Source organism: Mustela nivalis, assembly GCF_964662115.1.
Source record: "Mustela nivalis genome assembly, chromosome: 20".
NCBI classification, from domain to species: Eukaryota; Metazoa; Chordata; class Mammalia; order Carnivora; family Mustelidae; genus Mustela; species Mustela nivalis.
The window spans coordinates 14812335-14827158 of record NC_139039.1 but is presented as its reverse complement, the minus strand read 5'-3'; the positions used below and the strand labels follow the sequence as shown (position 1 = coordinate 14827158).

Genomic DNA, 14824 nt, shown 5'->3' with positions numbered 1-14824 from the left:
AAGCAGGCTCCCTGCGGAGCAAGGAGCCCGATGTGGGACTCGATCCCAGGACGCTGGGATCATGACCTGAGCCGAAGGCAGCTGCTTAACCAACTGAGCCACCCAGGCGTCCCCACTTTTATTTTTTAAATGTCAACAGTTAATCTAATTTCCATCCTCTGAGGTGGTTTTTTTTTTAGAATCAAGCAAATATAATTTAAAACCCATCTGATTAACAGATGGGTGACCAAATGTAACAATTCCATTTTTTGGGTAGTTTTATGGTTTTATTAACACAAATATGACATGCACAAAATACTACTTTTTTTTTTATTTATTTGACAGAAATCACAAGTAGACGGAGAGGCAGGCAGAGAGAGAGAGGAGGAAGCAGGCTCCCTGCCAGAGCAGAGAGCCCGATGCGGGGCTCCATCCCAGGACCCCGAGATCATGACCTGAGCCGAAGGCAGCGGCTTAACCCACTGAGCCACCCATGCGCCCCCACACAATACTACTTTTGATTAAAAATAAAGCAATGCAAAAAATCTGGCTTGAAAATAACTAAGTTTCTTATTGTTTAAGTACTAGTTCAAAGGTAATTTCAAACCTCAAATAACACAAACGTTCTAAGCAATATCTACATATTGGCTTGACTTTCCAATTTAGTTATTCAAAAACTGAATACTTATGCTAAATTAAGGTCAATTTTGTATGGGTCAATATTCTCTACTGGACTATAATTTATCCGTCTTTTGATCTCCAGCATCAATCAGAGATCCTCATAAAATAAGTACCCAATAAATATTTACTGCAAAAGATACTTTAAAAGTATTCCTCCAATGTGTGAAAAAAATACATATTTTTCACATATCTTTTTTATTGCCCAATTATTTATAAGTCAGTTACAAATTAAATTATCAATAGTGGGTTGAAAAAAAGTCAATACAGTACTGTAAATAACAGCAGTAGCAAAATCATTATTTGATACTTACCACTCCTCAATGGTATCGACCATCATACAGTTATGATCAGGATTCAATATATACATGAAAAATGACAAAGGAATACCTACAAAAAAAGAAAAAGGAAGACAAGAAGAGAATTATGGTCAGAAGTACCCTCCAGAATAAGCACTTTATTGTCCCCTTCATTTTTTTTCTCCCGATTTCTGCTTTCCTTTTAGTGCTATTTCATTTGAGGGGAGGAAGGAGTCTTTTTGCCACAAGTCTCAGTGCCTTCTCTATCACACTGTTGCACTTTTCTCCTTCTCCTCTCTCTTCTTTTCTCCACCGCTCATTCTCTCTCTCAAATAAATAAAATCTTTAAACATAATTTAAAATGCCACACATTCTTTAAGAAAAAGTATTTTTTTAATTAGTGAAACATCCGGCAAAACTTTGGACTGACTAGAGTTTTTCTTTTCTCCAAGTGAGCATTCAAGAAAATAAAAAATATATTATCTTTTAAATATTTTATTGATTTACTTAAGAAAGAGAGAGACAGCGCAAATGCACAAGTGGGAGGACAGGGGGAGAAGCAGACTCCCCACTGAGTAGGGAATCTGATGCAGGGCTCGATTCCACAACTCTGAGATGATGACCTGAGCCGAAGGCAGACACTTAACCAACTGAGCCACCTAGGTGCCCTGAAAAAGGTATTTAAAATAGACATAGTAGATTTACTTTTGAAAAGAAAATGTTACTATTACCCGTTTTAAAACTCTGTAAAAACGAAAGAACATGTTACCCTTTACTGCTCTATGTTTTAGTCAAGTGTTTTAATGAAGTGTCATTGTCTAAGCGACCCAAAGAAATAAAAGCAGAGAATATAAAGAAGCAATCAGGAGTAAGTATAATCAAAGTAATAAAGACAAGAGACTGATACATGAAAATAAAATGCCAAATAATTTGGAAACTAAAAATTCTTTTTTAAAAAAGATTTTATTTATTTATTTCACAGAAAGCATGAACACAACCAAGGGGAGCAGTAGGCAGAGGGAGAGGGAGAAGCAGGTTCCAGAGCAGAGTGCCTGACTTGGGGCTCGATCCCAGGACTCTGGAATAGACTTAAGCCAAAGGAAGATGCTTAATCCCCTGAGCTACCCAGACACTTTAGAAACTGAAAATTCTGAGAAATTAATAGTGATTGTCTATCCAGATAAACATATCAATAATAGCATGAAATATTCAGTAATAATTAGGAGGATAATATGTACATTTGGAAATTGATGATTACTGGCATTTCCATGTCTACTATAATTGTAGTAAACTAAAAGATATGTTTAAAGTCAGTATATTAATAATAATCTGATGCAAACATGCAAATTAACACAACCAGAGTGTATAAAAAATATGTATAAGGAAGTAGAAGTTACTAATACTCTTAATTCTATCACGAAAGTTGCTCAAGAAAGGATAATAATACAAAACACTTGCACAGAGCTGTTCCAGACTTTCTGAAATGACAAACAGTGGCAAACCCCTGAAAATAGAGGACTGGCTATGGGAACAGTGAAATTATAGAGCAACACCAACTACAGTTTTAACAAAGAAGGTACGGATTTGGTAAGCCTTTTCATAAATTCATGTGAGACATTCCATTAATAGAAAAAAAAACTGTCTTTTATACCTTTCTCTACAAGAACCTATTGAGTACAGTAATTCTGAATTTAATCTGCAGAGGGATGTACATGTTTGTATGGGTATGGTTGAAAATATGCAAGTGAAGTTTCTTTTTTTCTTTTTTTTAAATATTTTATTTATTTATTTGACAGACAGAGATCACAAGTAGGCAGAGAGGCAGACAGAGAGAGGGGGAGAAGCAGGCTCTCCACTGAGCAGAGAGCCCGATGCGGGGCTCGATCCCAGGACCCCGAGATCATGATCTGAGCCGAAAGCAGAGGCTTTAACCCACTGAGCCACCCAGGCACCCCGTGAAGTTTCTATTAAATATGAAAATTCTAGGGGCACCTGGGTGGCTCAGTGGGTTAAGCCTCTGCCTTCAGCTCAGGTCATGATCTCAGAGTCCTAGGATCCAGCTTTGCATCGGGCTCTCTGCTTAGCAGGGAGCCTGCTTCCCCCTCTGTCTCTGTCTGCCAACTTGTGACCCCTCTTTCTGTCAAATAAATAAAAATAAATAAATATGAAAATTCGATATTCACTGATATATTTTTCAGATATTCTTCTTTAGAACTACCCATTTAGCCAGGAAAAAAAGACTTTTATAAAAGAGTTGGGGGGGAAGTCTCAGTTTCACTTTATTTTAATCTGTTTCAGGAGATGCTAAGAATGGGTATATGTGGGGCACCTGGGTGGCTCAGTGGTTAAGCTGCTGCCTTCAGCTCAGGTCATGATCTCAGGGTCCTGGGATTGAGTCCCGCATCGGGCTCGCTGCTCAGCGGGGAGCCTGTTTCCCTCTCTCTCTCTCTGCCTGCCTCTCTACTTGTGATCTCTCTCTGTCAAATAAATAAATAAAATCTTAAAAAAAAAAAAAAAGAATGGGTATATGTGTAAGAATTAAAGTGACAAGGAGTCAAATCTACAAAGCTGTTGAGTTGTGAGAAAAAACCCCTAAGAAATGTCATTTTTCCCATTCTTTCTGAACTTGTATTAAAGTACAGAAAATACAGAAACAGTTCAGCTTCAGAGGATAAACAAGCAACATGTGTTTGGGTATGGAAGTTAAGTATGCTTGCTATGAATTTGTCAAATTAAAAGTTACTAAGTACAGCATGGGATGTCGGAATAGTGAGCCAATGTTCAATAGACCACAAGAGGACAGGACCTGGAGATAGCACCAGACATGCCTAAAGGGACCAGAGGGGAAGATCAAGGCAGAGTGCAAGCAGAAAGGCAAGACAAGCACATGCCTTTATCAGGGTCTGTGGGTGGAGTGTTTTGTGGTTTCTGGCCCAAGCTGGGTTCATCAATTCAAACCAAAAAAACAAAGAGTTTTGCTAAACTACGCTGGGGGCTTATTAAGTGTGCTTAAGGGAAAAGCAATGGGAGACAGGAGAGATGCTACTGCTGGGGAAGTCATTTCAGAAACTTCCATATGCTTGTGACTCTGATGGCTAGTATCTATGGCATGCATTTGCATGAGGGGGCTAGTGTCAGTTTAAGGCCACCAAAGCTGCCTGGCCAAACAAAATGATTGGTGAGGCCGCAATACCATGGAGTAGCTTAGTTAAAATCAACAAAGCTTGAGATGAAAAGCAGCAGAGAAGCAGAGAAATGATCAGTGTAGCAAGCTTTGGATAAACAATATATTCCTCTCAAATTCTATTATTTAGGTGGCTGAGTTTTGAATCAGTTTTTATTTATGCAGGGCTTGATCCCAGAACCCTGGAATCATGACCTGAGCCGAAGGCAGAGGCTATAACCCACTGAGCCACCAAGGCGCCCCTGAATCAGTTTTTAAAGAAGTCCGAAAAAAGTTTTGTGTTGAAAAAGATTTTAACAGATACCTCTAAAAAATATTATTCAGTAAGTTTGTTACCCAGTTATATATTATACTTTCCAATTATAGATCACTGTCTGCACAAGCACCAGGAACTAACATTCACATTCAGGAAATTACCTATATTTCTGGTCTCAGTGAACCAAAGGCAGTGTTTCTCAAATTGTGGTCCCTAGATAGCAGCATTCATATCACTTGGGAACTTGTTGATTATGCAAATCTGGCCCAATCTACACTTACCGAATCAGAAACTCTATGGGTACCTGGGTGGCTTAGTTGGTTAAGTGTCTGCCTTCAGCTCAGGTCATGATCTCAAGGTCCTGGGATGGAGCCCGGGATTGGGCTCCCGGCTCAGGGTGGAGTCTGCTTGACCCTGTCCCTATGCCCCTCCCTGCTCGTTCTCATTCTCTTTCTCTCTCTCTTTCAAATAAAATCTTTAAAAAAAAAAAAAAAAAAAAAAAAAAAAACAGAAAGAAAAAGAAACTCTAGGAATTAGGCCCAGTAATCTGTGATCTGATAAATTCTGAAGCAAGCTAGGTTTGAAATCTACTGGTAGATAAGAGGAAAATATGCAATCAGCTACATAGAAACTGTTTCTTTTTTTCTCTTCTTTTTGATTTCTAGTATTATCAATCTCTTTCAAACAGTGCCACTATTAGGAGAAAGAAGTGTGCTTAACGGGAAGCCATTTTCAGTCTTAATGCTCCTGCAAAGGAAGAACTCAAGAGAAATGAAAAAAAGAACATGGTTTTCCTTTTTTGGGGTCGGAAAGAAGGCAGGCAACCGATTCATTTAATAAGTTTTCATCAAGCAGCTATGCTGTTACAGGTACTCACCAAAAAGGAAAGATAAGGAAGTAAAAAAAACTCCAATAATTTTAATTTGGGTACCACTCAACGTAATTAACCCAATGTAATTAACAACATAACTGCCTATTCCTGTTGTGCATATAAACAATAATACCACATAAGCAATAAGTAGTAATTGTATGTACACTGAAGCAATGGACTAGCAAAGCAAAAAAATATGGTCTCATTCTTGATGATCTAGGATTAGTGGTTCTCAAACTTTGACATGTATCGGAACCACCTGGAGAGTTTATTGAAACACAGATTATTGGGTCCCACCTCCAGAATTTCTAATTCAGTATGTCTGAACTGAGGCCAAAGAATTTTTTTTCTAATAAATTCCCAGGTGATGCTGATGGTCCAGGGACCATACTCTGATAATCAACAATCCAGATAATCAGGCATCATAAAATTTGGGGCAGGGCACTCCAGGAAAGAAAGATCTAAGAATTACCAGTTCATTTCTCAAGCTCTTTTCATGTACATTTGTTGCTGAGATTTTGTCTGTTGTTTTGAAAGCAAACAGAATAGGGAACAGATGAACTATCTTTTAAACTACGTGGTTTAACTATTTTATCACAACCCATGTTCACTTGTCTGTTGCCTCAGCCAACCTCTAAGAAGGAAGGGTTTCCTAAACTAGAAGCAAAAGTTAGTACTCAGACCCTTCCATGATTTTAATAACTAAGAACTTCTGAATTTTGTTTTAATGTCCTATACTATATGAATGGATTTCTCTAAAAATTTGGGGAAGACTCTCCTCCTAGATACAGGAGGATCCTGTATCTATTTAATTACACATGGTCAAATGAGAGTAAAGTTAAAAGTAATTTATATGCTTTAAAAGACTATCCCAAGAGTCTAGGCTATGGGAAAGAATACTTCTAGTCCAGCTGCTTTCCATCAGGGGAATAATTAAAGTTAAGGGGCCCCCAAGGGTTAGGACTCCCCTGGTTTCTTTCCCTTTGGAGTCTAGGAGCTTTGGTAAAAATAGATCAGGTTCCACAAAGAGGCCAGGGTCATCCTAGCCACACAGAAAGGTAAGAAAATCTTATTAAGTCTTACTAACTCAATCCTCAAGTCCTAGCTCTTCTTTCAACCTTCTCAAGTGCCCAAATTCTGACTGGCTTAAGCAAAACAGAATCACTCTACCATAAAGTAAACTAGCAAAGGATCATTTGCATCCTATCATACAACATGGAAGAAAACCTGGATTACCTATCCTTCTTCTATGTATCAACCTCTTCTATAATTTATAGATGAACACAATGAAAGCTTAATTCTTACTACTTATTGAGCCCAATTATTAAATACAAAGAATGCCTTCCTCCAAGTTAATGTACTGAAAACTACTGAAAAGCAAATGAGATATCATTAAGTCACCACCTTGCCAGCCTAAAGCCACTTCTTTTCTCCCTATGCATATATAAACAGAGACAATTGCCTAGAAATGAGATGTATTGCCAGAAGGGTGTAAAATATGGATATTAATTATGCTACCAGGCTCTGAAAGGTGAAGAGTAGATCAATCAATCAAGTGAACTCCAAACTGAGCATATTCTCTGTGTAGAAGAAAATTACATATAAAAGGAGTTAGGGAATTGTTGTAAAAGGAAAGGCATAAGATTAGTACCTAATCTATTAGCACTATGAGACTTCTAAAAAGGCGTTAGGGAAATACAAAGGAATAATCAGAGGATTAAAGATAATGACATACAATTTTCAAGGGAATTAAACACATGAAGCTCTTGAAGGAGAAAGAATAATAATAAAGAGCTCCTTACTTAATCCTTGTAGAAATTTTATCAGTTATTTTCTCCAACAACAAAGTAATCTTTAAAATTGGTCTTATCTAAGAGCCCACAATATTCATTCTTATTAAGGTATACAGATAATACAGGAAACACTGATAAAATTTCTAACTAGGACTAACCAACACTGAATCAACTTGTCCTCTTGCACTGGATTGTTTTCTAATTAAAAACAGTATTCCTCAGATTGCCCTTTAACTTCAATGAATGGTGCACTGAATCATTCTTGCTATTCAAGGTGTTCTTTTCATTTTAAAATATTAAATTATCTCTCTTTGTTGGTCCAAAGAATTCAACAGCAATGTCCTTTCTACACAACTTGTATAGAAAAGGTAGCCACCAATCATTATTCACCTATTCCAGGTCTGCTGAACCTAAAAAAAGGCATGGCTGAGGCCAGAAAGTTAAAGTAAAATAATTTTTTTAAGATAACTATTTAATATTGGATCATGTATATCTGTAATGGAGTCATACCCAGCACTAATATGCAGTTATAATCCTAAATAAATTTATTCTTCTAATAAAAGAATCAGGGTGTTCCTTTAAAAATTACTTTTTTCATATTTAAGTTAAATTTGAGAAAATAACAACAATAATATCAAGAATGGACTTTAATATAATTTGTCTATTTCTAACATCATATTCATTTTAAGATTCTACCTGACAAGCAGACTTGTCAAAAATTCCATAGAAGTTGGGACGCCTGGGTGGCTCAGTTGGTTAAGCAGCTGCCTTCGGCTCAGGTCATGATCCCAGCGTCCTGGGATCGAGTCCCACATCGGGCTCCTTGCTCGGCAGGGAGCCTGCTTCTCCCTCTGCCTCTGCCTGCCATTCTGTCTGCCTGTGCTTACTTGCTTTCCCTCACCCTCTCTTTGACAAATAAATAAAATATTTTAAAAAAAAATTCCATAGAAGCAGTTTAATAATGCAGTGTCTAATGGGCACCTGGGTGGTTCAGTGGGTTAAGCATCTGACACTTGAAATCAGCTCAGGTCATGATCTCAGGGTCTTGAGACTGAGCCCTGCTTCAAGAGCTCTGCCTACACTACACACTGGGCACAGAGCCTGCTTAGGACACTCTCTCCCTCTGCACACCTCTCCCCCAGCCCTCTCTCTTTCTCATTTCGCCTCCCTCTCTTAAAAAAAGATACTATGCCTGATGGGGACTATACCAAGTAGACAGAGTGGAGACTTCAAAGAAACTTGTAGGCAAGTATTAACGAGTCTCTAGAAGCAAACTAACTAGAACATCATTGATTATAGCACCCTAAGCAGAGAAATAAACTTAGATAATTTTTCTTGGCTTTTCTTATGCTAGTCTTCTGTTAGACTAAAAATCTTAGTACCACTTTTCAGTAGTCCATAAATATAAGGTGAACAAAACAGAACAATTTGCCATTAGCTTTTTTCAGACCTAGAAAATTTTCAGTTATTAATTTTCCAAAAAAAAAAAAAGCATAAGTGGTTCAGATAAACTGTTTTTTAAAAGAAAATTACTTGACTCGTTCATGCCATAGATCAGAGATAATTTGTTTTAAGAGTTTATTTATTTATGTGACAGAGGGAGAGAGAGAGATCACAAGTAGGCAGAGAGGCAGGCAGAGAGAGAAGGGGGAAGCAGGCTCCCTGCTGAGCAGGGAGCCCGATGTGGGGCTTGGTTCCAGGACCCTGGCATCATGACCTGAGCCGAAGGCAGAGGCTTAACCACTGAGCCACCCAGGCGCCCCCAGAGATAAATATTTTTAATGGCAGTTTGGTAAAGCCAAATCACCTAGTTCCAAATCCCGTTCTGCCCCTTTTTTAACTGGGCAACTCCAGACCAGTTAGTTTCCTAATTTCTCTATGCTTCGGTTTCTTCGTATATTAAACTTTGGAAAAGTAACAAATATCTACTCAAGTTAATTCAGTTAATCAATACTCTCCTGCTGTATGATGAACTAAATTAATATGTACAATACATACAACACTAACTTACAGAACACAGTGCTACTAAGTGTTGGCCACTATTATTCGTGTATGTTTAATTACATAGAGAGATATAATTTTTAAATTCTTATAGTTTGGGGCAACTGGGTGGCTCAGTGGGTTCAATTCTTATAGTTTAAAGTTAATCATCTAACATTCATCCTCGTTTTTTCAAATAGCTATTTTATTGACCCTATTCTCTCTTTAGCTTTAAGAGAGAACAAATATATATAAAGTGCATGTATTTGTATGTACTAAATGCCTCATATGAGCAGGCACATAATAAATCTGGAAAAACTACAATACTAAGTTTAGTTGATTGAAATGGTCTTGAAAGATATGCAAAAATAAAAGGTTAGGTTTTTGAGAGAGGAAGATGGATTTGTGGAACTTATCTTTAAAAAAAAAAATAAAATTTGTCCTTTTGCTATTTGTTGAAGTTGCTTCCTATTCCTTGCCTTAAGATGTCATCATATGCAATATACCCCACAGAATATAAAAGATATATAAACCTGGAGGGAGTTCTGCTGGGCAGGGTGGGTCAGTTGGAGAGGGGCAATGCTGTGTGGTTTCATACACATGTGAAAATTAGGAGACAGAACAGACAAGCAAATGGGTCAGGGGAGAGAGTGGTAACCAAGAGACACTCGGGTGTGTAAAGGAATTTGGTGTGGAGCGGGGAATGGGTGATGGGGACTGCTGTGGAGGGCACCGGGTGTTGTGTGGAGTTGTTAATACTATGTTATACACTTGCACTGTGTGTTAGTTAACTGGAATTTGAATAGAAACTTTAAAAAAGTATTAATCCAAGGTCAAAGGGCTTAGACTTTCCTGACCACTATTACAGTATGTAATTCTAACATAGAATTTGTTGATTTTATAAAACCTCTGTCCCTTTTGCATTTGTTCTTTTATATTAATGGCACAGAACTGTGGCAATGCTTTCATCTATTTATATTATGAAATATTTGTTCCTATCTTTATGTATGATAATTCACTTTTTGCTCATAGTTTCTGTTAAGACCTGTCATTAAAATGCTTACATGAACTTGAAATGTCTCGAATAGCTTTTACTTGTAAGCCACAGAGTACAGAACACTGGCCTATCAAAAAAGAGGTTATAACAAGGTGTAGTAACTGTGGACTAATGAAAGCAGCAAAGGATAGGCAGTCAAAAACATAAGTTTGAGTCCTACTTCTGCTAATATCTAGCTATTTCAGTTTATAAAATTGGTAATGTGTTCCTGTAAAACAACCTCGAGTTTATTACTACTATATCTGTTTTGGGGGAGAGGGGCTCACATCTTTCAAAATCTGATGAAGCCATATGTGTTTACCTCAGCAAAACAACACAATCCACAAATTTTTTGCAAACACTCAGAGGCTTCAAGTAACCACTGAAGTCCATGTATCCTCAGTTAAGAACCTCTAGACAAGAAGATTACAATGGTTCCTGCTGATTTAATATAAAAAGTGCCATTTACTCATTCCCCTCCTTTCTCTCTCTCGCTTACACACACACACACACACACACACACACTTCACAGTTTTGCTGCTCTACCTATAAACATACCAGTGCTAACAAGCTTATGCTTATAAAAGTGAAAAAGAAACTTTTACCTTCACTGGAAAAGAGTATTTCCCCCCTTGAGTTGTGGGTGCAGCTTTCACAACCTGTCATTAAAATGACAACCCACCTGTCATTAAAATGCTTACATGAACTTGAAATGTCTCTCTAAATGCTTTTACTTGTAAGTCACACAGTGCAGAAAAAAAGAGATCACAACAAGGTGTAGTAACTGTGGACTAATGAAAGCAGCAAAGGATTGGCTTTTTCTTTTTTTTTTTGGTATCCTGACAAGCTAGATACAACAGTGATTTTTCTCTATCACAATATTGTCCTCCAAATCCTCAATTTGAGTTATAGTAGGTTAAAAAACTTGTCAGAAAAAGTTAATATTTTGGGGCGCCTGGGTGGCTCAGTGGGTTAAGCTGCTGCCTTCGGCTCAGGTCATGATCTCAGGGTCCTGGGATCGAGTCCCGCATCGGGCTCTCTGCTCGGCGGGGAGCCTGCTTCCCTCTCTCTCTCTGCCTGCCTCTCCACCTACTTGTGATTTCTCTCTGTCAAATAAATAAATAAAATCTTTAAAAAAAAAAAAAAAGGAAAAAGTTAATATTTTTATATATCTAGGGTCTAATAAGTACTACCCGAACCATCCAATATGGAAATTATGTTCTGTTAAGGATTTAATTGTTCACATATCTCCACCACCACACTAGTTAAAGCAGTAGCTGCAGCTTTGCCAAAGTCTCAGCTGCTGTAATTAGACACAGGCTCTCAGAAGCAACTATCATTAATTTCAAAGAGCATAATTAGAAAGGCTTTGCATTATGTGGATTATACGTTCCAAGGATATAGAGTTGCTACCGGACTTCAGGGACCATCTTAACAGGCAAAAGTTCTCATTAAAGCAAACATCAAATTTATTCTATACAGGAGTTTAAAATTTTCTGAAGTTTGCTCAGCTTACTATGCAACTTCACTTCACCTTGTAAAATAGAACTATTCCTAAAAAGTCAATTTCTGACAATATAAGTCTACACCTGGACTAATTTCATAAAACGTAAAGTATTACAAAGTAAAAACAAATCAGCCTTAGAATATCACTTATATACAACAACAAAAAATCAATGAATAAAACACTGGTATTCTGAAAATATTTGTTAAAAAAAGTTCCTTTCCGATAATAAAAACAAGTAACAAATATTAATTTTAAAAATGGTAAGAGTTAAAGGAAAACTAATCCCAACTGTGCAACACATTCACTGTTTGCAGTTAATCAGATTCCAACACAAACAACATAACATGTAGGCGCTTCAAATCCTCTAAATCCTTCGTGAAAGCAAAAATATTTAGAAATAAATGGGAGAAAAAACAGGAACACAGGAAAAGCGGACCAAAGTAACACATCTATCAAAAAACATAATTGCCGATTTTCTAAAATTAATCTTCAGGTATTGTGAAAATGATTTTTTTCTCTAATTTAAAAATTCTGCAATCCAGGTACAGTATGTCATCCTTCAGAATAATAAAAAATAACTTTATAAAAGTGCCCTAGTAGGTCATGTACTGAGAGGTTAAAATGTAACCTCCTTTCCACTGAACGACGTATTTTGAATGAAGCCCAAAACCTTTTTAGACTATCTAATAAATACAATTAACTACTTTTAAAACGTGAATTCGATCACCCTTTTCTTAAAGCTTGTACCGTTCTATTCCCTCTATACACTTAACACATAATTGTCAAAAAGCAAACTCAAAAACTTAAATAAGCGAATTATAACTTTGTGTTACTTCCACTTTCTACTTCGAAATAGTCCCACATCCAGCTGTCACCCCAAAAGGCAAACAATGCACTTATGGTGTTGGGGTGCTTTGCATTGCACTTGGACCCCACAATTTTTAAAACTTGAGGGGGAACTGCGCTCTGTTTTAAAGCCCTGGAGTTACAGACAGCCTTCGACCTTTCCGCTTTCTGTAACGTTACTAAGCAGTAGTTTTCCCGGCCACCAGAGCGGCCCTGTACCTACCTCAAGCTGAGCATTCCAAGTAAATTCAATCATCAGTGGAAATGATGGACACTGCCTTAAGAGATCTGAGTAGGGACGGGCTTAGGTAGTGGCTCATACTCAACTACCTGACGGTCAGGAGACTGTTTCTGCACCCACACCACTGTGGGACCCGAAAAGTTTCAATCAGTTCAAAGAGGTGAACCCAAGAAGTCAAGGACTATCAAGGCGAAGCAGCCTCGCAAAACTTCCACTCAGCCCTTACAACGGCCAAAGCGCCACGGACACGCGGCAGGCGCGTAGGTCCGCCCGCCCGCCAGCCCGGTCGGCCGTCGGGGGATGCTCACCTCGGGCTCACCCTGCACGCCCGCCTCCCGAGCCGCCCTCGCCTACCCGAGCGCCCCGATGTCCACCGGCTCCTGCAGCGAGACAGCGGGCGGCCGGCGCCGGCGGACATCGTCCGAGCGCGGGCTCTGCTCCGCCGCGACGCGGCGCGCGGGGAGCCCGGGTGACCCGGGCGGCTCAGCGACCCGCGACGCCGCGAGAGCAGCAGTCACCGGGCGGCGTTCGGCTATCCCCGCCGACACGCTAGTGAGGGGCTGGATCGAGCGCGGGTCCGAAGTTGCGGCCGGAGTGGGCGGCGCCCCGGACGAAGCCCGCCTCCGAGAGCGGCCCCGCCCCGCCCCCCGCCACGAAAGCGCCCCCGGGGGCGCCTGAACCAAGGCTAAGCCAACACTTGACGCGTCCGGCTCCGCGCTGAGGCACGCAGGATTCGCACTGCTCCCTTCGGTCTTCTGGAGACCGAGAATCAAGGAAGCTGGAATCCTGGCCACGTCCAAGCTATAGAGTTCCTCCCCGCCACTACGCTGAGTGTAGATATTACTTAAAAAAAATAAAAATAAAAATAAATTCTTTTAGAAGAAAAATCCCTGAGCTTCGTGATCATTAACATTCTTTCCCTAATTCACCAAGAACCTTGCCAGCTTCTAAACCGCCTCGCCACCACGTTCCCCACAAACCTTAGGCATCCTTGTTCGTCCAGTCAGTTCCTCAAAATCTAAATCTTCACCGTGAAACAAACCTGCTCGCACCTCCCGCCTAGGAAACTTCAGGAACAAAGTCCGCAGGCACGTGCGCACAAGCTCAGGCGCAGAGGCTTCTGGGAAGGGGAGGAGTAGGTCGCTTCTGCGCCTGCGCAGTGGGCGGAGCACGAGGTCTTTTCTGGGGAGTTCTGAAGAGCTGGGGACCGAGGGCTGCTGGGTAGGGATGGATTTCATAGACCAGTTCGGTGTCCTACCGTGAAATGTGTTCAGTGCGTACTTAATCTGCACATAGTAGGCTCTCAACAAACATTTGTTGAATGACTACATGAATGGAATATGCCTGTTACTGGCATTCTTTAGATTCAGTTGGAAGACTGGGTTCTCTTCCCTAAATTGAACAGAATGGGCCCTGCTTAAGGAAGCCTCCTGTCCTCTTCAGTTCTTAGGAAGGGACCATTCTGATACATTTTTAGTTGACTTTATAATTTAAAAATTTTTGGAAAGACTTTTTATGTTCCAGGGGTCATAGCCAACTATCGTAGCTAAGGCTTACTAAACTTATCAAAGCTAGCTAAACTTAACTACAAGTTTGGGGGATCTAAAATAGATTTTTAAGACTCCTTTCATCCAGAAAATTCTTTTGTAACGTGGGTCTTACAGCCCTTTTCAAGGATTCCGTAGACCATAGAACCCAGGTACTCTAGTACAGTAACTTGGATTTAATTCCGCAGTTGAACACCTGAAGCATCTTGCAGTATTTATGGGTAAAGACTTTGGGGCAACGAATCCGAATGATACAACATCTCGTTTTCCAATAGTCGTTTATTATAAGGCAAATTTGAAATGTACTTTAAAACTTGATTGTAGTATATCATGAGACAGATTTTTTTAAAAAATCGGTACACAGCAAATTTTTTTTCCTTCGTTTTAATATGGATGAAAAGGGAGCTTCAGGAATCTGTGAATACACTAAAGCAATATGAAAATGTTTAAATTCAATTTAGTGAGAAAAGGTTCTGTAATTTTTATCAGACTCTCAGATATGTGACTCTACCCAAAGTGGTGAGAACTGCTCTTTGATTATGTGCCTATAAAATGTATTTTTTAAAAAAGATTTTATTATTTATTTGGCAGAGAGAGAGACAGCGAG

At 39.2% G+C, this 14824-nt stretch overlaps 1 protein-coding gene across 3 annotated transcripts in view; it reads right to left on the bottom strand.

Moving 5' to 3' along the window:
* Positions 1-13726, bottom strand: part of TEX15 (testis expressed 15, meiosis and synapsis associated) — an 87560-nt gene extending 73834 nt beyond the window's left edge. Inside the window, exons 1-3 of one of the 3 annotated variants that reach the window (XM_082715056.1) lie at positions 12653-12895; positions 10682-10735; positions 972-1047 (exon numbers count right to left, since the gene is read on the bottom strand). The gene's annotated coding sequence lies outside the window, so the exon portion shown is untranslated. Of the gene's footprint in view, positions 1-971; positions 1048-10681; positions 10736-12652; positions 12896-13650 lie in introns of those variants that run through there. The other 2 variants (XM_082715058.1, XM_082715057.1) reach the window with 2 other exon arrangements.
* Positions 13727-14824: the final 1098 nt, after the last annotated feature.